This window comes from Labeo rohita, chromosome 20 (genome assembly GCF_022985175.1).
Source record: "Labeo rohita strain BAU-BD-2019 chromosome 20, IGBB_LRoh.1.0, whole genome shotgun sequence".
Taxonomy (NCBI): domain Eukaryota; kingdom Metazoa; phylum Chordata; class Actinopteri; order Cypriniformes; family Cyprinidae; genus Labeo; species Labeo rohita.
The window spans coordinates 15,696,953-15,721,516 of record NC_066888.1 but is presented as its reverse complement, the minus strand read 5'-3'; the positions used below and the strand labels follow the sequence as shown (position 1 = coordinate 15,721,516).

Genomic DNA, 24,564 nt, shown 5'->3' with positions numbered 1-24,564 from the left:
AACTGTAACACAAACAGTCATGGGTTTGCATCTCAGGAAAACATGTAGATCTGCTTAACTGTATCAGAAAATGAAGTGGCCTCTTTAAAGTTTAAAATTAATTTTAACTCAATTTCTTTTGGGGAAAAAAATACATTCGGTAACACTTTAGTATAAGGACCAATTCACACTGTTAACTAGCTGCTTATTAGCATGCATATTATCAACATATTTGCTGCTTATTAGCACTTAAAGCAAATATTTTGCATGACCATATACTACATTCTTAATCCTACCCAATACCTAAACTTAACAACTACCTTACTAACTGTTAACAAGCAGCAAATTAGGAGTTTATTGAGGCAAAAGTCATAGTTAATGGCTTGTAAATAGCAAGAATTGGACTTTGAAATAAAGTGTAACCATACATTCCTGTTAGCTAAAAGCCAATAAAAAAAAGTAAATCAACAAACACACATACACACATACACTCAACAGTCCTCTAGCATCTGTTTATCAGTAAATGATGGAGAAAGAGCTTCTTATTGGATAATTTACTTGTAAATTAAATCCAGATGGAACATTTAACAAAACTAAAGTCATTATTTCTTTATATGGTGGAATTTCACTGTTATTGACACTCATAAATTATCACCCTCAAGCAATACACATAGTGAATGTGCAAACACTGAGGACCAATGCATTATTTAAGATAGATTATTTAAGATTTGCATTGAATTCAGTGTGTGCACATCAGATGCATTTTAATTTGTTTACTGCCTTGCGTTTCATTGGAAAAACCATGTGAGAAGTAATGTCTTAGCAAGCAGCAAAAATATATATAGATGTAGGTATGCATGAATGTTATGCAAAATAGTCAATTTTAATCAGAAAATAACAGAGCTGATAAACAGTATTTGAATCAATGATATATTAGTTTAAGGAATCGCACGGACATGCCAGTAAGTACATAAACATCTTTCATCTTTCTCCTGTTTGGTGATATCCTGTTTATATTGTTCCACATGTTTGAATTGCTGGCAGTAAGTTGTATGTATTGAAGGAAATTCCACTGATACCAAGGGCTTGGCTTCCTCGAGGCAGCAAGGACACTTTAAAGAAAGGACTGACTATTTCACAATGAAGTGCTGGTGCTGGCCAGACTATGGTGTTACTGGATTTACTCTGATGTATCAGCTATAACACAGTGTGACATTTCTGTCTTGTAGCAGGTCAGTAAGAAAGCTTCAATGCTCTCCATTGTGTCTCATCTTTATTTACAGGCAGAATGAAAAGGATTTAGTGAGAATTTGTTTGTTCATTTTGTAGTGTAACAAAATGCAAACCCAAATGGCATTCATATGTTTAGGAAATATAACACATATACATTTTCAAGCAAAAAAAGTTGGTTTTAAATCAGAAAACAAATGTATTAGAGCACAATCTGAATGTCAAACATGATTAGTTCATGTTCAAAATGATTTCCATTTTTGGCTAAACTATCCTGTTATTTCCACACAGTTGCTTGCACAATACTGTTATGACCACAAAAAAACTTTTACCATAGTGCATGATTTGTAAACTAATACATTTTGATGCTTGAATCACAAAACTTGCTCCATATGTGACCCTGGACCACAAAACCAGTAATAAGGGTCACTTTTTTAAAATTGAGATTTATACATAATATAAAAACTGGACGAATACAGCTTTCCATTGATGTATGGTTTGTTAGGATAGGACAATGTGTGGCCAAGATACAACTATTTGAAAATCTGGAATCTGAGAGGGGGAAAAAAATCAAAATATTGAGAAAATCGCCTTTAAAGTTGTCCAAATGAAGTTCTTTGTAATGCATATTACTAATCAGAAATTAAAGGGTTACTTCACCTCAAAATGAAAATTTTGTCATTAATCACTTACCCCCATGTCGTTCCAAACCCTTAAAAGCTTCGTTCGTCTTCGGAACACAATTTAAGATATTTTGGATGAAAATTGAGAGGCTTGTAACTGTGCATTGACTGCCAGGTAAACACCACTGTCAAGGCCCAGAAAAGTATGAAAGACGTCGTCAAAATAGTCCATCTGCCATCAGTGGTTCAACCATAATTTTACAAAGTTACGAGAATAGTCTTTACAACGTGACAGATTAGGTAGATAAATGTTATGTTTTATAATTTATACCACTGTAATTCCATCAGTATACGATTCTACCATTAGTCTTTCATTTAATCTATATATATATATATATTTTTTTTTTTTTTTTTAAATTTGTACAAACATATGTCTGCTGTTGGCAACAGCACCTCAGGTAGCACTGAGACTAGAGATGATGTAAAACCAATAATGTGGAAATGCCTAAACATCGTCCTCATAATCCATAATTTGTCCTTAAAATAAATGAAAAATCGATCATTTTGACCCATACAATGTATTGTTGGCTATTTCTACAAATATGCCTGTGCTACTTAAGTCTGGCTTTGTGTTCCAATGATTTTTTTAATGTGTTCTTGCTCACAAATCTTAATAAAGCAGTGTAACATCCGGTCATGTTATTTCTGAATGCGACAGAGCATTAACCTTTTAACGCCACACCATACATTTTATTTCCGAAGTGCTAGGCAATGAAATGCTGCCAGATTCACATTCATCTGTTTCAGATAAAAACCAAACACACTTTTAACACCACTTACTGGACGTTTCACTTTGAAAGTAATGCAAAACATGCTAGAAGCAATGTAATATCATTTTGCAGAAACATATCTAAAGCCATGTTTTTCAATGAGCCTTGGTTGTAAAATTTATGGGAAAACAGTCCAGAGGGAAATTGGGGTAAATGTTGAGGGTCCTGCCATTATGCTTCAGTCAAACCTCTTTGCGGGTTTTTCGGACAAAAGCACTTATCTAGTCCACTGCTGTTTGCTTGCATAGCTATTTCTCAGTTTTGGTATTTAAATACTATCTTTTAAGGCACTTTAAGGGGAATCTCTAAAATAAAAATGAGTTCTTTGCTTTGCCTTGAATGGAAATTTACAGCAGCTTTGCCCTGGAAATCCACTCAATAGCAATTTGTTCAGCTGTCAGTCTTTTGCTCATTCACATTGGTTCTTTCTCCTTCTGTAGGCCATTGCTCCTCATTGGTTGTAGTACTTTTACGTTTTACATGAGAATTAGAAAATGTTCTATTTTTACATTGGTTTTAATTATATATCATATTGAATTCACATGACAGTATCTTTGCAGCTCTCACATTTATTCAAATACAGGGTTAAACATCACAGTATTTACACAAGGATTTCAATTTCATTCAATTAAATGCAAAGGTTTATTTAAAGCACCTGTTTAATGGCAACTCATAAAGAGCATTTGCTCAGTCCATCATAAAGATATATGAGCAAACATATTAAACGTTAGTGTTGCGCATACACTCTGTCTGAATTCTTTCTTTAGATCTGTCGGCTTGAGCAATTAAACAGCCTCATTCATTTGAGTGTTACCAGTCACTGGAAACAAACCATCAATCTCCACTTGTCTTGTTCGGTGAGACACCAAGGCATTAAAATACTCCTGGGAAGTTGTAATAGTATAGTATCCTGCTATATATATACAGCAAATATGAAGTCATCCATTACTTATATTTCGTAAGTTGTTATACGTGAACTTTTAAAACATCTATTTGTATCCTACGATCCAAAGCCCTATATAATATGACTGTGTTGATCTTCAGTGTAATAAACTGCAGAGACCACTGGCTTGGTAAATAGGCCTGAAATGAAGTGTTGCATACAGAAGGCACCAGCGGTGTGGCTCTGATCATGTATGTGTAGCATGATGTATTGCTGCTGTGCCAAAGAGTATAAATGTTCAGAGTTATAGCTCAGTGAATAGTAAATAGTTGCAATACAGGGAGAGACTTTTTCAGATTCAAAATATATGTATTTATAGATTACACCACCATTATTACAGGTAAAAATGTTCTTGTCTAAAATGCTGAGGCAGATATCAGACATACACATTTGTAAACATTGTAACGTGACTAACAATACAGTTTATTAACCAAAATATGTCTACATTTTTTATTATTGCACAATGTAATTAGAACAATGACAGTCTACATTAATCAACACATTCTTAGGAGATAGTGGGTTCACAACAAATTATCAGAACTATTTCAGTATGACAGTAATATTGTGGTTTTCCTGGAAACCTAAAGCTGCACTAGGTAACGCTATACATAACATTTGCACAAAAAAATAGATATTTTGAGCACTCACTTGAAAGTGTACACATAACGTATCAATCGTACTTTCAGAGGGTGGTATGGAGACACTTGTTGGTCCAAATAAAGAAGATTAGAAGCCAAAGAAGATAAAAACTAAGATTAGAGAAGCAGTCCTCTGTAAAATGACGAGCACACAACAAAAGGTTTGAATTGCTGTGGTATCATGGAAAATATGAATTTTAAAGGTGAACTCCACATCCAGAACAATTTACAAATAATTTACTCACACCCCTTGTCATCCAAGATGTTCATGTCTTTCTGTCTTCAGTCGTAAAGAAATTATGGTTTTTGAGGAAAGCATTTCAGGATTTTTCTCCATATAATGGCGCCCCCCGATTTTGAAGTTTAAATGCAGCTTCAAAGGGCTCTAAACGATCCCAGCCGAGGAAGAAGGGTCTTATCTAGCAAAACGACTGCCCGTTTTTTTTCGAAAAATAAAAATTTGTATACTTTTAAAGCACAAAAGCTCGTGTACCACAGGCTCTGGGATCCGCGTCCACGATGCTACCAATTAGTGATGGGTCGTTCTTGAACGATTCGTTAATTTTGAACGATTCGTTAATTTTGAACAAATCTTTAATGTGACTCCGGAAGAATACCTTGGGGAGTCATCTTGGGGAGTGATTCGCTCAGTCACGCATGCGCAACATCCTATTAGATTCTGTACTGGAATTAGTTCACCTGTTTCGAGCCTTCGGGTTTTCCGAGTCGTTCGTTCATCTTATGAGGCTGTCACGTGATGAACGAACGACTCAAACCCGAAAACTTGTCAGATAAGAGGTGAGGCGAGCTAATCATAGACTAAAGACCCAGGTAAACAATGAATTAATCTTTTCTGTTTCTTATAGCATTATAATTTTGTCTTGTTTGTAGTGTGATCAATGTTTGTGTAAGCAGTAGATGTGTTGGGGAAGTAACACATAACATCTGAATTATATTTTGCTAAAATGAGTGAAATGACATGAAAACAGATTCGTTCATTTTGTTGAACGAGACTCAAAGGTCCGAGTCGGTAAAATCATCCAAACTTCCCATCACTACTACGAATCACGTCTAGTTCATCGTCTGTGTAATCCGGCTCAAAAAGGTAGAGTATGGCGAAAAACTCCATCTTATTTATTCCTATAACTTCAGAATCACTGTACCTTTTTTGCTTGTAAACAGCATTGTCTTACTTGCACTTTCTTCGTCTTTGCACATTCGTTTTGTAAACACTGTGTCTGTAGTTCTGCCTACGTTCCGTGTGACCTTTCGACGTGATTCGATAGTACGTAACATTGTGACTTCGCATCCCAGAGCCTGTGCTACACGAGCTTTTGTGCGTAAGAAGTATACCATTTTTTTTTTCCCTGAAAAAAATGATCAATCATTTCGCTAGATAAGACCCTTCTTCCTGGGCTGGGATTGTTTAGAGCCCTTTGAGGCTGCATTTAAACTACATTCTGGAAGTTCAAAATAAGGGCAACAACGAAGTCCCTTATATGGAGAAAAATCTTGAAATGCTTTCCTCAAAAACCATAATTTCTTCTTCTTTCGAAAACCTGTGTGACCTGCTCTTTAAAGTGAGCCAGTACTGATGTTGGTGTCCCCTCAAAAAAAAAAAGGGTGCATTATGCTCTTGACTATCATCTTGTCATTCAAAATTGGCTTTTGAACAGCCTGATTGGCAAGCACATACTTTCTGTGATCACAGACCACATTTTTCAGTTCTGTATGAAGGGGCGGAAAGAACACATTAAATTATATATCTTCTAGTCCCGCCGGAGCCAAAGGAAGTGTTACACATTTGTCTCACAGATCACTTTGCTCCACGCGGCCAAAACCGACCCAGCAGGTTGCCGCCGCATATTAGGAAAGGAGATCATCAAAAATAATTTTTCTTTTCTGTAGATTTGGCACGCATCATTCAGGCCTTGTAAAATATATAGAAATGTCCTTCCAGTCCGTAGCATGGTTCAGTTTGTTTAACAACATTTATTTATTAGAATTTTTAGCCTAAAAAAGGCACCTTTTTTTTTTTAAATGGTCCTGCGGTATGACAAATGACTTTTTTAAAAAGGACACATATTCCATGTTGTTTCTCAATTAATGAGGTAATAAAAGCTGCATGCATAATTATAAAACAATTAGAATTTTTTTTAATAGTTTTAGATGAAGTATCGCATGTGACACCACAGGACGTGTCAACTTCCCAAAAGCATTTTGTGTCAGCTACTCCCAAACAGATGTGTAAATGAAAAAGAGATTGTTATTGACTTTGGATCATAAGTTTAGCTCACTTTTCGTGACTTTCATGCGGCCCTAAAGTTTCTCGGAGTCATCAGTGCGAATGGGGTGCCAAGTGTTGTTTTGGAGGAGCGCAGCACTTGCTGTGTGCATTAGACCTCTGCAGTGAGCTAAATGGCGATCTTCTGGCTGACTAAATGTCAGGAAATATACAGGAAATATAAAGTCACTCTCACATCCTTCATAGCTCTGACAGCTTCCTCCCAGATAAACACACACTTCTGCTGCTGCAGAGCAAAAGTCATCTACTGCACTTAGCACAGGGAAGTAGGGAGTAAGGGGGAAGGCTGAGAGAAAGAAAGAGGGAGACTTGTAACCGTATCAATGTGTTGCCGACCTGTCATTTCTGATTGACCACCCCATTTAACTTGGCACTCAGACAAGCTCTTGTTCATCTGCTCCTACAAAGGAACAATATATGCTTTACCTGTTTTTGTAGAGCATGACGTTTTTTAGCTCGTATTTGCCACATGATGTATTGGTAAAGAATAGAAGATGATGAAGTCTCTAATACAGTTCAACGGTGAAGATTTTGTGTCTTTATATGAGATACACTTGATGTGTTTATGTTATGTTGCTATATTACATTGCCATTCAAAAGCGTGGGGTTTAAATTAATTTATACTTCAGCAAGGACACATTATCACGGAAGTATGGAAGCCTGCCACTGAATAAAAAAATACAAAAAGGTTATTGCGACTTGTTATTTCACAATTCTGTCTTTATTTCTTAGAATTATGAGATATAAACTCACAACTGTGAGATGTAAAGTCGCAAATCTGAGAAGTAAAGTCAGAATTGTGTGATATAAACTCGCAATTCTGTGAACATATCTGTCTTTTTTTTCTCCTCAGAACTGGACTTTATAACTCTCAGTTACGAGTTTGTATCTCATAATTCCAAAAAAAAAGTCTGAATTGTGAGATACAAACTCGCAATTGCGAAAAAAAAAAAGTTAGAATTGAGAGATATAAACTCGCAATTCTAACTTTTTTCCCGCAATTGTGAGTTTATATCCCACAACTGAGAAAAAAAGTCTGAATTGTGTGATGTAAACTCACGATTATGAGAAAAAATGTCAGAATTACCTCTTTTTTATAATTTTTTTTGCGATAAAAAGGTAATTGTGACTTTTATCTCAAAATTCTCACATTTTTTCTCATAATTGCAAGTTTACATCTCACCATTCAGACTTTTTTCTCAATTGTGGAATATAAACTCACAACTGCGAGGAATAAAGTCACAATTGCAAGATATAAACGGCAAATCTGACTTTTTTTTCTCAAAATTGCGTTTAGTTATAAAGTCAGAATTGCTAAACTGCAATTGCAAGTTTATATCCCAAAATTCTGATTTTTTTTTCTCAGAATTGCATGTTTCATGCAATTATGACTTTTTGTTTGCAACTGCAAGTTTATATCTCCTAATTCTAACTTTTTTTTTCTCAGAATTGTAAGATATAAATTGACACTTGTAAGTTATAAAGTCAAAATTGTGAGACATGAACTCAAAATTGCAAGATATAAACTCACAAATCTATTTTTTTTTCCTCCGAATTTTTCTTTTTTCCTGAGAATTCCAAGTTTATAGCTTACAATTGTCACTTTTTCCAAAGAATTGTGAGTTTATATCTTGCAATTCTGATTTTATCACTCACAACTGTGAGTTTATATCTCAGAATTCTGAGAAAAAAGTCAGATGTCAGATGTGATCTCACAATTGCCAAAAAGGTCAAGAATTGCAAAGATAAAAAGCCACAGTTAACTTTTTTATTTTTTATTCAGTGTCGCAAATAGGCTTCGATAAATTATTGATCAAAAATGACAGTAAGATATATTTTACATGATGTTACAAAAGATTTTTCCCAAAAAAAAAAAAAAGCTGTTCTTTTGAACTTTGCATTTATCAAAGAATCCTGAAAAATATCTGGATCAAAATGATCATGGTTTTCACGAAAAAGTAGCACAACTGTTTTTAACATTAATAATAAGAAATGTTTCTTGAGCAGCAAATCAGCATATTAGAATGATTTCTGAAGAATCATGTGACACCAAAGTCTGGACTAAAGTCTTCAGCTTTGCCATCAGAGGAATAAATTATATTTTAAAATATGTAAAAATAAAAAACATTTATTTTAAATTGTAATCATATTTTATGATATTACTGCTTTTACTGTATTTTTCTGTTAGGAATAAGACGCGTCTTTCAAAAATGCCCAAAACTTTTACATGCTAGTCGTGGAGCTGTTGAAATGACCAAAAAAATAAATAAAAAAGTGAACTGAGCAACATTTATTTATAGTGTCTCTGGGTAAAAGCAGTAAATATATCAGCTGAATGAAGGCCATGTAGAAAATCACTGATCTGAGGATGAGAAAAGAACGCAGATGTATGTTTTATGTATTTTTTTTTTATGTAACTCTAGAAGGACCATAAAGCACATTGTTAAAGTTCTACAAGACAACAAACTTCTGTACACAGATCAAATTGGTGTTTCCCTTATGGGAATACCTTGTTTTGGTGTACAACAAGAATAGAGCAGGATATAATTGAAACCAAACACTACTTTGGGGCCAGTAGTGGCTTTCTGCTGGAAGTACATTTAAGTTTTGTTGTTGTTTTGCAGGCTTTTTTGCTACTATAGCACAACTACCAGTCTGCCAGCTCAGGTCACAAATCTACATTTCTGCAAAGCATGTGGGATATACAGTATTGTATAGAAAATATGTTTTGAGGTCAAGGTCACTTAAAATCAGGTTAAATCTGAGACTAATATGCAGTGAAATCCCAGTTAACTGGGCGTCTCTCCCACCAGTGGGACTCTTTTAATTCTCTTTTATGAAACGGAGTGACGTGAAAAATCATCACCAGTTTTATTTCAGCCATGCTAGAATTCCACAGGGGCTCAGACTGTCTTTTGCTGTACATTTTCACTAAATGCTTTTAAGAAAACTGTGAGAAACAAAAGCATGTGTTATCCTCTGACAGCTCAGCAATATGTTGGATTTGAGGTACTGTACAACAATATGGTGACGTTCATCATAAGGCACAGAAACTGACTGTAGCTCACAAAGCAAAACTCGCCTTATTTAGAGTTAGCACTGAGCCACAGCCCACAGCACAGCACAATAACGGTATTCCAAACTTTTGCGGCGTCCTTATGCTCATATATTGTTCAAGATGTAATGATGAACGGAGGTGCTAATTAAGTGCTGCTAACGGTGTTTTCATTTCCTCTCTCTGCATGTGCGTCTGGCTCCGAATCCGTCACATTCCCGCAAGCTTCATTAGCTATGAGCGAGTCACACGTGGCTCGGAGCCTTGTCTTTACTTCCGCCTCGCTGCTGTCCACCTGCCCTGTAATTAATAAAGACCTGCCATTTATCGTGCCTCTCCATCTTGCTCTTTGATTCGCCTGTCAGAAGCTATTAAAGCCCACTCTGGAGGCCCACAGAGCACCAGCAGGAGGCCATGTCAGAATCACATCAACCTGATTTAGTGGGCATATTGGAAACCTGCAGTGGAATCCAAGGGAAACACAAAATGAGTGCATGAGCCTTGAAACATTGTTCATTTGGCAGCAGGTTGCTATTTGTCGCAGCTTAGTTTTCAGTCATTTTGCACTGTGAACATCCAAAGGTACATACTGTTACACAGTTAGCATAACCCCTTTAAGGTCATAGTGATATAGTAGTAACAATAGACTTTTCTTCCATATTTTGACATAAATTCGGTAGTGGCTTGGCTGCTTTTGTTGCTATTTGGATTTTGAGACATGGATGTTGCACTCAAAAGTGGAGGCAGATGAAGGCGAGATTGCAGGGGCATAAAATAAAACTAAAAATAAATTACTATGTTCTAATTGTCATGCAACAACAGCAGATAATATTAACAATAAACAAACAAGCAAAAACAAACAAACACTTTAAACATAAAAAAAATTGTAATACAAAAATAAAGAAACACTGTCCAACAGCGACACCACCTGGAAAAGTTACAGCGGGAGTCCGCGTCTCTCTCACCTCCCTTGAGCCCATTGACTTTTAATAGACCCCCTAAAGTGTGTGGTGAGTTTGGTGGGGGGTAATTAAGAATGAATGGGGGGAAAGTCTCGTGAGAGGAGGCAATGCCTCCATCATGATATGAGTGAATATGACTGATTATGATCGCCTGTGATTGGTTCATACAATAAATCCCGCCTCTTGTGTTCATGCATGTTCTGCATTCGCAAATCAGTCTGAATGAACAATATAATGGCATTAATGAGAAGACTAATTAAAAAAATGAAGTAAACAACGCACGCACTTAGATATAACCACTTTGTTACATCAAAATAAAACTTGAAATGGTATAAAAATATAATCTGTGGGAGTTTTCAGTGAACTTGGTGAAATTTAATGTAAATATCCAATCTGTGACCAAAATTTACCAAGCTTTGATGACTGATGATCCAAAAAAAAATTAAGAATAGTTAAAAGTTAATTATTAAAAAATAGCTGAACATAAGTTCACAAATAAAATACATTGTTTAAATTGTTACTTCCTTGAGGTATTATTTTGGAATAAATGTAAAATGCTTAAAAACACTAACTTGATGCGATTCATACTTGGCTTTAATAAATAGAATACTGATTACGTTGTTAATGTAAAAATATAAAATATATTAGTGTAAGTAATGTTTACTTAACCAAGTAAATGTTGACAAGAATTTTTGATTAAAAAAAAAAAAAAAAACTTGTTTGGGGGCAATATGATTTTATTTCCAAACATTCTGTTTGCCATTAATTGTAATAATCTAATGAGATTTTTGTTTGCACAGGCAGTCTGACAACAGCCAGTGCTCCACACAGACATCTGATCTCACCATCATCCAGTCTGTCTCTGGAATGACATGAAGAAACAGAATAACTGAAACAGACTAAATCCAGAAGAACTGTTTCAACATCTCCAAGATGTTTCAAGTAACCTACCTGCAAAGCTACCTGAAAAACTCTGCACAAGTGCACCTAGGGCAAAATGCTGATTTATTTTAGTTAATAGAAGTTCATTGATAAAGAAAATCTATTTATAACATTGTTTTTGACAGCATCCTCATTTTATGTGCCTAACTGCCTAAAAATTTGAACAGTACTGTAGCTTTGTAGGTATAGGTCTCTTAAAACATCTTGGAGATGTTGCCACAGTTCTTCTGGATTTAGTCTGTCTCCGTTTTTTCTGTTTCTTAAGACAGACTGGATTGAATGATGGAGAGATCAGATCTCTGTTTGCACAAGGAGTCTGACAACAGCTTGTGCTCCATACAAAAATCTCACTGGATTATTATAATTAATGGCAAAATGAATGTTTAGAAATGTAAACTAATATTTCTTACTGACACACTACAGCAACAGACTGACTTTAACTGACTTTAAACCATTTTTAGCTGATGAAAATACTAGTGGCCTAAGACTTTTGCACAGTACTGTATATTCAGCAAGGATGCAATAAATTGATCAAAATTGACAGTAAAGTTATTTTTAATGTTACAGAAGATTTCACTATCGAATAAATGCTGTCTCTGACTTTCTATTCATCAAAGTATTACTGTTTCTACTAAAAAAAAAAAAAATTAAATGGCACAACTGTTTTCAACAGTAATAATAATGTCATGTTTCTTGAGCAACAAATCAGCATATTAGAATGATTTCTGAAGGATCTTGTGACACTAAATACAAGAGTATTACAGGAATACATGACATTTTAATATATATTAAAACAGAAAACAGTTACTTTAAATTGTAATAATATTTCACAATATTACTGTTTGTTATTTCATTTCATTCATTCACTTATTTATTCATGTATTTTTTCCTTTTGATATTCTATGCCCGGATTCACAGACAGGGCTTAGCTTAAGCCAGGACTAGGCCTCAGTTAAACTAAGACATTTAAGGAGCTTTGATTAAAATGCCTTAGAAGAAAACGTTACAGGTGTGCATCGTGAGACAGAACAGTGGAACTGACATATTTAAAGACATGTTTTTGGCTAAGACAGATCAAACATGCATTTTAGTCTGGGACTATGTTTTATAAAATGAGTTGGACTTCATGCAGACTGTGAATGTTCTTTATGTTAAGGGGGGGAGGGGGCGGGGGCGCTATAACAAAATATAGGCTAGTTTTTATTTCTCTTTGATATGTAAAAATCCCAACGTAGGGGTTCGTTCATTGATAAACATCTTATGAGCACAATAGTGCATACTGCGGCTCGGCATCAGCTTGCCTTGCTTTGCTGTGTTGCCGCTGGCTGTGAAGTGACATCATTAAGGGGCTTTGCTCAAACTCGTTTACATGCACTCCTCTGAACAGCCCTGTTTTTCCTCCTCTGCATTGCCTTCTGATCTGATGGCCAACAGCCCTTGCTTTCCTATTCATCCCTCTCTTTCGTCCTGCCTCCCTCCCTCCTGAGCTGTTAAGGGCTGTTTTGTTGGGCATTTTGATGTGTTTATTTACTGTGTGTGTGTGTGTGTGTGTGTGTGTGTGCACGCGTGCGTCTTTGATCCATCCAGGAGCTGAAGTGAGGGACAGAAGGAGAGAGACCGACAGGAAAAGAGAGTGAAGAAAGCGTGATGGGGAAAGGTTTGTCGACATGAGAGAAATGCCACATCTGCTCTCCGTGAGGAGAGACAGGCCACCAGAGGAAGTCAAAGGGGATGCAGGGAAAACATACGTGAATAAACAAATTCTGAGAGGAGCGCTGCTGGTATAGTAGCTGAATTTCCCGAAGGCGCTGTTGAATACAGAGATCATCACGGTACGAGAAACATGGTTGCTGGGAAACTTGGCTCAGTGCTGCAAAACAACATCATGAATCATCGAAAGCAAAGTGATTTAAAAAATCCTCACCTTTTACCGGTTCATCACAGAGCTTTAATATCAAAGACAAAAAACAGTCTTTTCATATTTAACTAGTGAGGTTTGCAGCCTCCGTAGACACAAGATACATATAAGCTCTACTGTATGAAAACAGTGTAGGATGTAAAGAGTTTAGATGACATTATATACTGTATGCTGTCACAGTCCATCACTCTAAAGAATAATGTAACAGCGCCTTTTTCGAAAGCATGCCTTTCAGAAACACAGACAGCAGATCTCGTTTTTCAGAGTCGCTGCATATTAATTCAGGAAGATCAATAGCTCAGTGATGTTTGAAAGCTTGCTTTCATTTTATTGGCAAACACTGTATTAGTTATTACTTTGGCTAATGGCCTAATCTGGCTTAGAGTAATGAATGAATGCACTTTTGGACAGCAAAGCATGTTTACACAGCACTATTTTATTTATTTATTTTTATTTATTTTAGCTTTCTTTGGTTAAGGGTTATCACACAATAATTCAGCACTATTTTACTATTTGTATTTCCTAAGATAATTTGTAAACATTTGGTCTATTAAATAATAATTTTTTGACATCACGCAATTCTGACTTTTTTTTTTTTTCTCACAGTTAGGTTTAAATCTCGCAATTCTCATTTTTTCACACAATTCTGACTTTTTTCTCAGAATTGTGAGATATAAACTCACAGTTGTGAGTTATAAAGTCCAGTTTTAATGTGGCTAAAGTAAACAATCTCTTGAGCAGCTGGTCACTCCACAGAGAGAAGAGAGGGGCGGGGAGAGCAGAGCTCATTTGCACTTAAAGGAACAATCCCTCAGAATGGGATGATTTTTGCAGAGCTCATTTTGACAAGGTAAAAAGGGTGTTGTTTTACACAAGCATTGAGAATTTTTAACTAAAGTATATTATAGACTTTTCATTAAGACCCTTAAGAATCATATCAACTTGTGGAAAATGGGCATCCAATGACCCCTCTAAAGTCAGAATGGCGAGATTTAAACTTGCAATTCTGAGAAAAGTCTTGCAATTCTACGATATTAATATAAACTCGCAATTCTGACAAAAAGTCAGAATTGTTTGAGTTGAGTTGAGAATTGAGTTTATATCTCGCAATTCTGACTTTCTAACTCGCAACTGAGACAAAAAGTAAGAACTGCAACTGTATATCTCACAATTTTGAGAAAAAAAGTCAAAATTGTGAGGGTTTTTTTTTTTTTGGAAAACATACTCTAATAATGTTTATTTACAACTATTATTTACACTGTAAAATGAAATGGGTACTGATGCCTTGAAAACTAATGGAAATAAAATAAGTTTAAGATTTTTATTTTATGTTATTTAAAGTAACAAAATGTTAATGTCAATTTTTAATTTGAGTTTAAGTAAAAATATATTAACCCGATTCTAACTTGCGATTTTAAAGTTAAGTTGATTTTGAAAGAAAGTTGCTTTTCTTTCATTAAAATACTAAAAAATGTAACATTTAATATTAAATAGTTTTTCTATAAATGTTTCTGTACCATATTTTTCACAGTACTAATGTAATATGTATACATGTTCTTACAGAAAACATGAAATGAAGCATCCCAATATTTTAACTTTAGTAATTACATTACTTTAAATAATAAAGTAGATTCATTAGAGAACTTAAACAGTTGCTTGTTTTATTTTTTAGATTTAAAGGTTCTATTTTACAGTGTCTGTTGTTTTCACACGTTTCTAATGTTCGCTTAAATATTTGTATTGCAGATATATAGTTGTTATACAGTAGCACTGTTGAAGTTCTCAGACGGGATCATGCACTTTCTGATATTTTAGTTTAACTTCTATCGATTATTGAGAGACTCCCTTCCTTCATTCTTTAGCCTTTACCTAACACAATTACCCCCTACTGCTTGACCTCATTAAGGGGTCATGGGAGGAAGTCAGGGAGAGGCATGTGATGGACTGTTATCTGGACAGAAAACATTCCTATCACACCTCACCTGATACGGATAACCTTGGGGCACTTAAACAATTCATAAATCTCCCCCACAGACATCCAGAGAAATTCTCAAGACCTTTCTGTTCCAGAATCCAAATGATGTGCATGAAGATGATGAATGACACATATGAGCCCTAACATACGTAAATGGCCTGATAACATGACAGACCTTAGTCTGAAATACTTCCAAAAAGGATCCGTGCACTTGACCTGACAAATCAGTTGAAATTGGACTTTTTTAAAATAACTTCGCAATAGAAAATGATTACACTGACTGATGTGCCCACATAATATCTACAGAAGCCTGTTTCTGCCACTGAATAAAAAATTAGGGTTCTTGCGACTTTTTTTTTTTCTTAAAATTGCAAGATATAAACTCACAATTCTGATTTTTTTTTTTTTTTTTTACTCATAATTGCGTGATATAAACTCAGTCGTGAGAAATAAAGTTAGAACTGTGTGATATAAACTTGCAATTGCAAGTAATAAAGTCAGAATAGCGGGATAAACTCACAATTCTGACTTTTTTCTCAGAATTGCGTGATATAAACTCAAAATAGCAAGAAGTAAAGATAGAACTGCATGATATAAGATCGCAATTCTTACAAATAAAGTCAGAATTGCATGATATAAACTCACAATTGTGAGTTATAAAGTCAGAATCCTGAGATATAAACTCGCAATTTTGAGTTTTTTTTTCTTGCAAATGAGTTTTTATCTCGCAGTTCTGACTTTTTTCTCAGAATTGTAAGATATAAACTCACAATTTTAAGTTTTTTTTCTCACAAATAAAAGTTTTTATCTCCCAATTCTGACTTTTTTCATGCAGTTCGGACTTTTTTCTCAGAATTGTGAGATATAAACTCACCATTGCAAGTTATGAAGTGCAATTTTGAGGGGGAAAAAGACTTTGTTCTCAGAATTGCTTTGTCGCAACTTGCAACTGCTTATTAGAAAGTCAAAATTGTAAAATATAAACTAGCAATTCTGAGAAAAAGTCACAATTGCAAGATATAAACTTGTAATTTTAAGAAAAAAGTCAGAATGTCAAGATGTAAACATTTCTGACTTTAACTCGCAGTTGCTAGTTTATATCACAATTCTGACTTCATTTTGTACAATTGTGAGTTTTTATCTCACAATTCTGACTTTACATCAACTTTATGTCTCACAATTCTGAGAAAAAAGTAAGAATTGCAAGATGTAAACTCACAATTGCAAGAAGACAGTCAGAATTGTGAGAAAAAAGTTGCAATTACCTTTTTTATTTTTTTATTCAGTGGCGGAAACAGGCTTCCATAGATATCAGGTATCAGTTTTATTAAAAACCTAAATAACGGTTATCAGTTTTATTGAGCAAAAATCAAATATTATATTATCAGGAAACTTCTGGAAGACTAAGGAACTGCAATCATATAATAAACTGTCAGTTCTCAAAATAGAAGAAAATTATACATCCACTAGATTATTTAGTTCTTCAAAGACATCAGTACAATTGCTCAAGGCCTTGGGCTTCTGACAAGATGAAGTTATGGCCTAAACTTAGGCCTAGTTCTGGCAGGCGACAGGTTTGACTCTTTACCCCCAATAAGAATGAGACATCTGCCTCAAAGACAAGCAGGATCAAAGGATCAAAGAGGTGCTGTAGCATTAAATAATAATGATGAACTCTCATTGTGCGCTGTGTTTATGAAGCCTCAGTCTTGTTCAGGCAGATTGTCCTCAGATCTTACCATGCCGTCCATCCCTCTTTCTCTTCTCCGGTCTCATCAGAAAGACAGCGGGTCAGTACTCGGGTCTCTTTTGCTGAGTCGCATGTAGTGTATTCCAACTCTAAACATTCAGACCAACAACTTTACGATTTGTCTTCTGGAAATAACTTTATTACGTCTTTGAGAATGACCTGCGTGTAAGTTCAGCTCTTTAAATCATTGCTCACTTCTCTGCTGACCCGATCAGCCATCTTCCTGCCGATTGAATCGTTTCATCTTTAGCGCAAATGGTCCATCCTTTGACATTTATGCAACAATCTGGGATCCTCTTGTCATACATTTATTCATTAATCTCCTCATTGGCTCTCTCATGAATACAAATGCTACTGTGACCTGCTTTACCTAACCCAAGACGTTTACAGGGATTTCGCCACAGCTTTTGATACCTGCTCCCCTCATGCATACACATCATATCAACAATAACCAAAGGGCCGGGCACGCTGATAACACGAGCTGGAATTGGACTTCCTCGGCTTGGCTTGGCTTTACTTTGCATGGTGCGGTTTTCATTTGCATAGCTCAAAATACAATTTGATCCCATTCCGTTTCAAGGGGGAAATACAATATCACGCTATTTCTAAGACTCTGATGGCTGCTAGCTGAAAACACATATGCTCGTCAAAAAAAAAAACTTGTAATGTCTTAGATTTAATATAGATGCTGTTATGATGAAAGACAGGGTCCTAAAGTAAATGGGAGGACCATTGTTTTGCAACCAAGTTTCTTTTGTTTGTCTTTTGCATGTGTATTAGTTACATGTCAATTTGGTTACTAGCACAAACCAAACAACACAAAAGAAAGTGTTCCACATGAAACTTATACTAATGCAAAGCTGTACAGACACATTGGTATGGCATCACTGTGTTTATTTTTTAAACCTGTTTATCTTTTATTTATTTATTTTTAACTATTAGGGCACCGATAATGATCTGAATGATGCCAATGCTAATATTATTCACAATGATTCTATTCTATTCTATTATTATATTTTGTGATTATATTTTTATTTTATTAATACATTTGTACTTAAGTATAATTGCAAAATGTGTCAAATTGTGAAATTCTTATTAACTTTTAATATAATATTTTAATTGTTAATGTGGTAATTATGATATAATGTATAATAGACATAAAATATATGTAATAGCTAACTATCTTTCTTTATGCCTCAGTTTTCTGTTTATTTCTTTTCACAGTCCTTTTCTCTCTCATAATAACTAGGTCTCTTTCCCCATTTTCAAACAGATTCAGTGTCTTAATTAGTGCCATTTTCTCTTAGATTTCATCCTCACTGAAGGTTACTTAACAATGATGTTTGGGTTCATGTGCATACCTTTGATCTGCCAAACAAAAAATAACAGTGAAACCGCTTCACACTTGATGCTTCAACTTAACGCCCACAGGAAAAGCACAGCATACGAAAGAGAGCAGCTTTCCTCCATTTGAAGGTAAGAGCTGTGTCTTTGAACTGTCATTTGGCTGTGTTATCTCTCTGATCATGTGTCACACACTCTTCCCAAATGGCCGGGGTGAAGACCTCCGACCTGCCTGACCTCTCACGCACCTCATTATTTAATCAGACATTCAAGCCAGGCAACAGGTGCCATCTTTGTAAAGTGACATTTGACCTTAGCACTAAAAACAATCCACATCCGCACCCTCCCCTTGTGAAAAGAAGTGTGTTTAATTGTACTGAATGTGCATTTGTAGAGTTTTTCAAATATTAAAAGGATGTTATACTAATAAACACGTAATTAAAGAGAGTATTTTTTTTGACTACTGTATGTATACATCTTTTCACACTGAGGACAACTGAGGGACTCATATGCAACTATTACAGAAGGTTCAAACACTCACTGATGCTTCAGAAGGAAAAACCATGCATTAAGAGCCAGAGGGAAAAACGTTTTGAATTTGAAGCTCATGGTAAATTTAACTTATTTTGTCTTCTGGGAAACATGTAACTATGCAATAAAAGGGCAGTACTAAATGAAAAAAAATATGATATTTAGGGAAAATAAGAAAAATGTACAAAACTCCATTCTGTTCAAAAGTTTTCAGTCCCGGCTCTTATTGCATTTTGTTACCTTCTGAAGCATCAGTGAGTGTTTGAACCTTCTGTAATAGTTGCACAAGAGTCCCTCAGTTGTCCTCAGTGTGAAAAGATGGATCTCAAAATCATAGTCATTTTTGGAAAGAGTTCAAATACACAAAAATGCTGGAAAACCAAAGAATTTGTGGGACCTGAAGAACAGCGGGCAGTTTAACTGTTCAGGACAGATAAGGGCCTCATGAACAACTATCACTAAAAAAAAAAGAAAAAACTGTGGATCGTTCAAGTAAGAACACAGTACTATGAATCAAGGGGGTGTAAACTTTTGAAAAGGGTAATTTTTTTATCAATTCTATTATTATAAATTCTATTATTTTTATAAAAACTATTATTTTCTCTTGTGGACTATATGTAAACATCTTTTATGTGAAATATCTTATTCAGGAAAGTACTAAACTAACAATAACATGCATTTTATATGACACCTCTTATTTTGGTAAAATAACATTTTGCAGATTCTAAAAGGGAGATGGTACACTTTTGACCTCAACTGTAAATACATGTCTTTCCAAACCTATAAGACCTTAGTTCATCTTTGGAACACAAATTAAGGTATTTTTGATGAAATCCAAGAGTAATACAATAACACATTTTCTTTGAATTGGAATTACCATACAATTTAATGTCTGAAAAGTATATTAAGCATATTCTTAATTATTTTTATTTAGCAAATATTATTTTGGCTATAAGTGCTTTTATCCTAGAAGTTTGCTAATGTGTAGAGTTATAACACACACTAGTGCAGATTACAGCAGATTCATGTCAGTCTCCATTTAAAAAAATTGTCTTTACTAAAGTCTTTACTAAACTGATATTTTAACACCAAATGCTGAAATAAAAACACCTACACTCAATATGGAGATATTGCTATTGATTTAAGGTGCATCTCTGTATGATTTCAATAACATCAGCCACAAAAATAAGGAATAGTAATAAAGTCAATCACTCTTCATTACTGTGTAACATTTTCATTATTGTTATTGTTTCGTCTTGAAATAAGATGGCTCAGTATCAGTGATTACATTTCCTCCAGGCTATGCTTGTTCTTCACGGGCCTGCATACTGCCCAACTGTTTGCTCTCTAACATTTTGAAGCCCCTCCTTCAGTTTCTGGCTACAAACATCACCTTTCTTGCGCTATGTCTACTCCAGTGCATCTAGTTGTTGACAGATGTTGTGTTATTCATGAATATTCGGTGCAGAGGCAGCGAGCCTGGCACTATAGACAAGCCTTTGATCCTCGTTTCAAAGAGGTGGCTGTCTGTGGCCCTGCCAGAGACGCCCCGTGACTCACTGTAGATTTGCCGCAGCGACCTGTTTGTTTTAGACGAGCCACAGAGCCCCGTTGCTCGCAGGGACGCGGGAAGAACGACAGCCACCTGCATTAGCGCCCACGCTGCAGATCGGCGGTGAATATATTAGCCGCGAGACCGCAGCACGCCAATAAGGTTGAATGTGTGTGTATATTAATTAAACTATTAGATGTATATTTGTGCTTTTTGCTATCTGACAGTATTGTCAACAATGCCGTGCACATGCATGAGTAAACAGGAAGCAGGACGCTGACAGCCTGACTGCATTATCAAACGGTACAGTAATCTTCTCTCGTCGCCAAGCGCGACGATACAATGAGCGCATCTCATGTTGCAATAAGATTACGGGGTATGTGTTTCATTAAAACTCTGACGGGCAAAAACACTGACACACTGTGTGTTCAGAGCTCGGCGAGTCTGTTTCGCTTAATCTGTGGTGACATTCACAACACCATGCACACGCACAAAAAATGGTGAACTGTAAAACAACCCATCTGTCTGGCCGACGTTACAGCCCGAGCATTTCGAAAGCATTCGCGGGTGGGTGTCTGCGGTGCTCTGTGACACTTTCCCATTAAAAACAATGAGAAGCCGCCATCTGCAGTCTGAGAAGCTACTCTGTGCCTGCGGCCCCTCTCGACCCCTGTAAGAAAAAAAAAAACAAAACACCCGGTAGTCCATTCATTGCCGGGATCTTTTCATCCTGTGTGCTCCTCCAGTGTCGCTAATGATATTGGTTTCTCTCATCGAGGCATTTGAGAGGCAACCCGGTCTCAGGCTCTCTTTGTCATGGTGAAGGAATGGAGGGTATCCTCTTCCCATCTGCCTCTCTCAGAATGCACCGCAGAAGAGCGAGGACCTTGTTGGCATCCATCGATTCTCATAGTTCCTCACCTTTAGGTGGAGAACAATGGAGTTCTGCGTAGTCCTCAACAGCTAGGTTTCCATAGGCCAAAATAATTGCCTGAAGAGCAACTCAAAATATTTTGTGAGTGACACTGCTTAGTGGATGAGGCTCGATGTTTTTGTCAAAGTTATTTTAGATCTCACAGACTTTATCCATTCATTTACACTGCCCTTCAAAAGTTTGGAGTTGGTAAGATTTTTGTTTGTTTGTTTGTTTGTTTTTGTTTTATGAAGAGAGTATTGTATGTTCACCAAGGCTGCATTTACTTCATTAAAAATACAGTAAAAACAGTACAAAAAAAAAAAAAAAAAAGTAGGGCCCTATGATTTCCACAATGATTTTGCGGAATCCACTCATCAAAATGGATATACTTACTGTATAACATGGAATGTCATGGAATTTACCAAATTTTGGATGAATACATCAAAAGCATACATCAGTACGCTTAAATCAAAACACGATATGGACTAGTGTCTGTGAATAATAAGCCAAAAAATAAAATACTATTTAAATATGAATCCTGCATGTTATGCTCGTCTCTGTGTGAATAAATGGCGAAAATGCATGGTTTTGTTTACTATAAGCAAGGCGCCTCAAAATATGACTACATGAACATGAATCTCTAGAACTGCTCACTTCATGAGCATTTTACTATTTCTTTTAAGAGAAACTATCATTAATTATATATGCTTTTTGAATAATATTTTTAAGTATTAAAAAAGGAAATTTGGGGGAAAAAATAAACCGAACTTGGGAAAAAGAAAATGGGTTTCATAGGGTCCTAATTACTCCGCACAATCCTCCAGAAAACATTCTAATATGCTGATTTGATGCCCACTAAACATTTTTTATTATCAATGCTGACAATAGTTGTGCTTCTTAATATTTTTGTGGAAACCATGACACTTTTTTCAGGATTCTTTGATTAATAGAAAGATATACATGTCATATTACTAGTTATCTCTCCTTATAAATAAGATACATACATTGGATGTTTATTTATAAGTTCATTTTAAAACAATTATTTTGCTTATAGTCTTTGTATAGTTTTATGTCAGTTTTGAAGGGGTCATCGGATGCCCATTTTCCACAAGTTTATATGGTTCTTTAGGGTCTAAATGAAAATTCTACAACATACTTTGGTTAAAATTTCTTAATGGTAGTGTTAAACAACACCCTTTTACCTTGTCAAAAACAGCTCAGTTTACAGTGAGTGGTTTCAGTGCATGTCCCTTTAATTGCTAATGAGCTCTGCTCACACCGCCCCTGTCTTCTGTGGCGTGACGAGCCATTCTCTGAGAGACTGTAAACTTTAGCCACATTTAGCTGCAAAACTTGCTAACTAGCACATTATTAGCAAAGGCAATTTGCAAAGATTCATAAAAAATATTATACTTCTTGTGTAGGTGAAGCTGAATCACAAATAATTCATGTGAACATATAGATTTAGGCAGATCGGGGGAACATTCCCTTCAAAAATGAAAGTAAATCCTCTATGTCTTTAGTGGCTCAGATGTCAGGAGTAAATGATGACTGCTATGTTCATTATTACATCCAACAACAAAACACCTCAAGCGCTAAGGAGACATTCTTATCTACTCCTGCTCCAGCGTTAAAACAATGGCGGACTGTTCACAGCTCACTCAGGGATGGTCTGAGGTAAGACGGTTGTGTCAATCAACAATCGTGGGAGGCGCCTGTGCAGAACTATATCATTTTGCCAGAAATCTCAGAACAGCCTGATCTGAGAAAGTGATTGTTATTATTGGGGATATTAAAAAAAGCACTGGGTGGGTTTGTATCATTATTGGGTGGTAGTGTAAAGACACTGCCAACACACACTTATGTTCAAACAACATGTAAAAGTGAATTTAGCATCCGATGACCCCTTTAAAGGTTCATGAAACCCCAGACTACTTTTTCTGAGATTTGAGCGATTGAGGTGTTTGTGTTGCACATCATAGATGACAATGTTAGCGTCCATTAATTTTAATTGTTAGAGAAAACTGGTTAATTTTGAGCTTTTTTTGCTCTATTTTCATCTTCCAGGTTTAAAATCTACATTGTGCTGACGTCACAGTTTGTGACGTGGCAATGGACTATAGTACATCGATGACGCGTTGGTGTCTCGTAATTATTCATGAGGCTGCGTGTTCTTATCCTATGAGAAGAAGCTTTGTTTAATTATTCACGACAGCGAGTGTTGATTTGCTATGACAGACTTCAGACTGTGAGATTGCGTACAACAACTGAGAGAAACGTTAATGGATCGAAAGAGAGTGTTTGTTTTTGTTTGCTTTGTAAGTAGAGTTCGGCACAAACGCGATTCATTCATAAGGTGAGTGTAATAGCATTTTTTTACAACTCATCCCTCAACTCATTGCAACCCATTGCAACTCATTGCAACCCATCAAAAGGATTATAAATGCCGCAAAATAAGCCTTAAAAGTTAATAGAGGTGCAACAGCACGTTCATATATATGTTTTCGATGCAGAGTCCAAATATCTGTGCATTTATTTGTGGATAGGAGCGAAATAAAACTGTCTGAACCCGAAGTTGACTCTCTGCCCTCTTCCCCCTCCGCTCCACGGCACACCACGCCCACTTTTGCAGCATTTTTCAAAACTATGGTGAGAACTAACCAGTGCTGAAACAGGGGGGAGGGTTCATGACCCTTTAAAGCCTGTCCTTTTTAATCTGAAGATATGTTTAGTATTTGAGCATGTGTCTTGTATTAATTAACAATAAAAATGTACAGGTTTCCGGCCTTTGTGTACTTTATCAGAGTTGATTAAAGTTACAAATTTAATTCCACACATAATTGCTGGCAATATGTCAAAGACGTTCAAGGCAAGCTTCGCAGCTTTAAACTCCACATATTTCTGAACAAGCAAGCAAAAATCAATTATAATTGTGTTGCAATTTTCCCCGCTCTCTCCAATTATGTAGACGTTGCCTAAGTTGAACTAAAGTCTATTGTGATGGACAGCGGAAATAACTGTTAGACAAATGACAGCACTGAATGATATTATACTTGTGTAGCTTTTGGACC

General features: G+C 35.8%; 1 long non-coding RNA gene across 2 annotated transcripts in view; it reads left to right on the top strand.

Annotated features, from left to right (window-relative positions):
* Positions 1–1,121: 1,121 nt before the first annotated feature.
* LOC127182579 (uncharacterized) overlaps positions 1,122–24,564 on the top strand; it is a 47,446-nt gene continuing 24,003 nt past the window's right edge. For both annotated transcript variants that reach the window (XR_007829927.1, XR_007829926.1), the window contains exons 1-2: positions 1,122–1,211; positions 13,095–13,339. This is a non-coding gene — a long non-coding RNA (uncharacterized LOC127182579). The remainder of the gene's footprint in view (positions 1,212–13,094; positions 13,340–24,564) is intronic.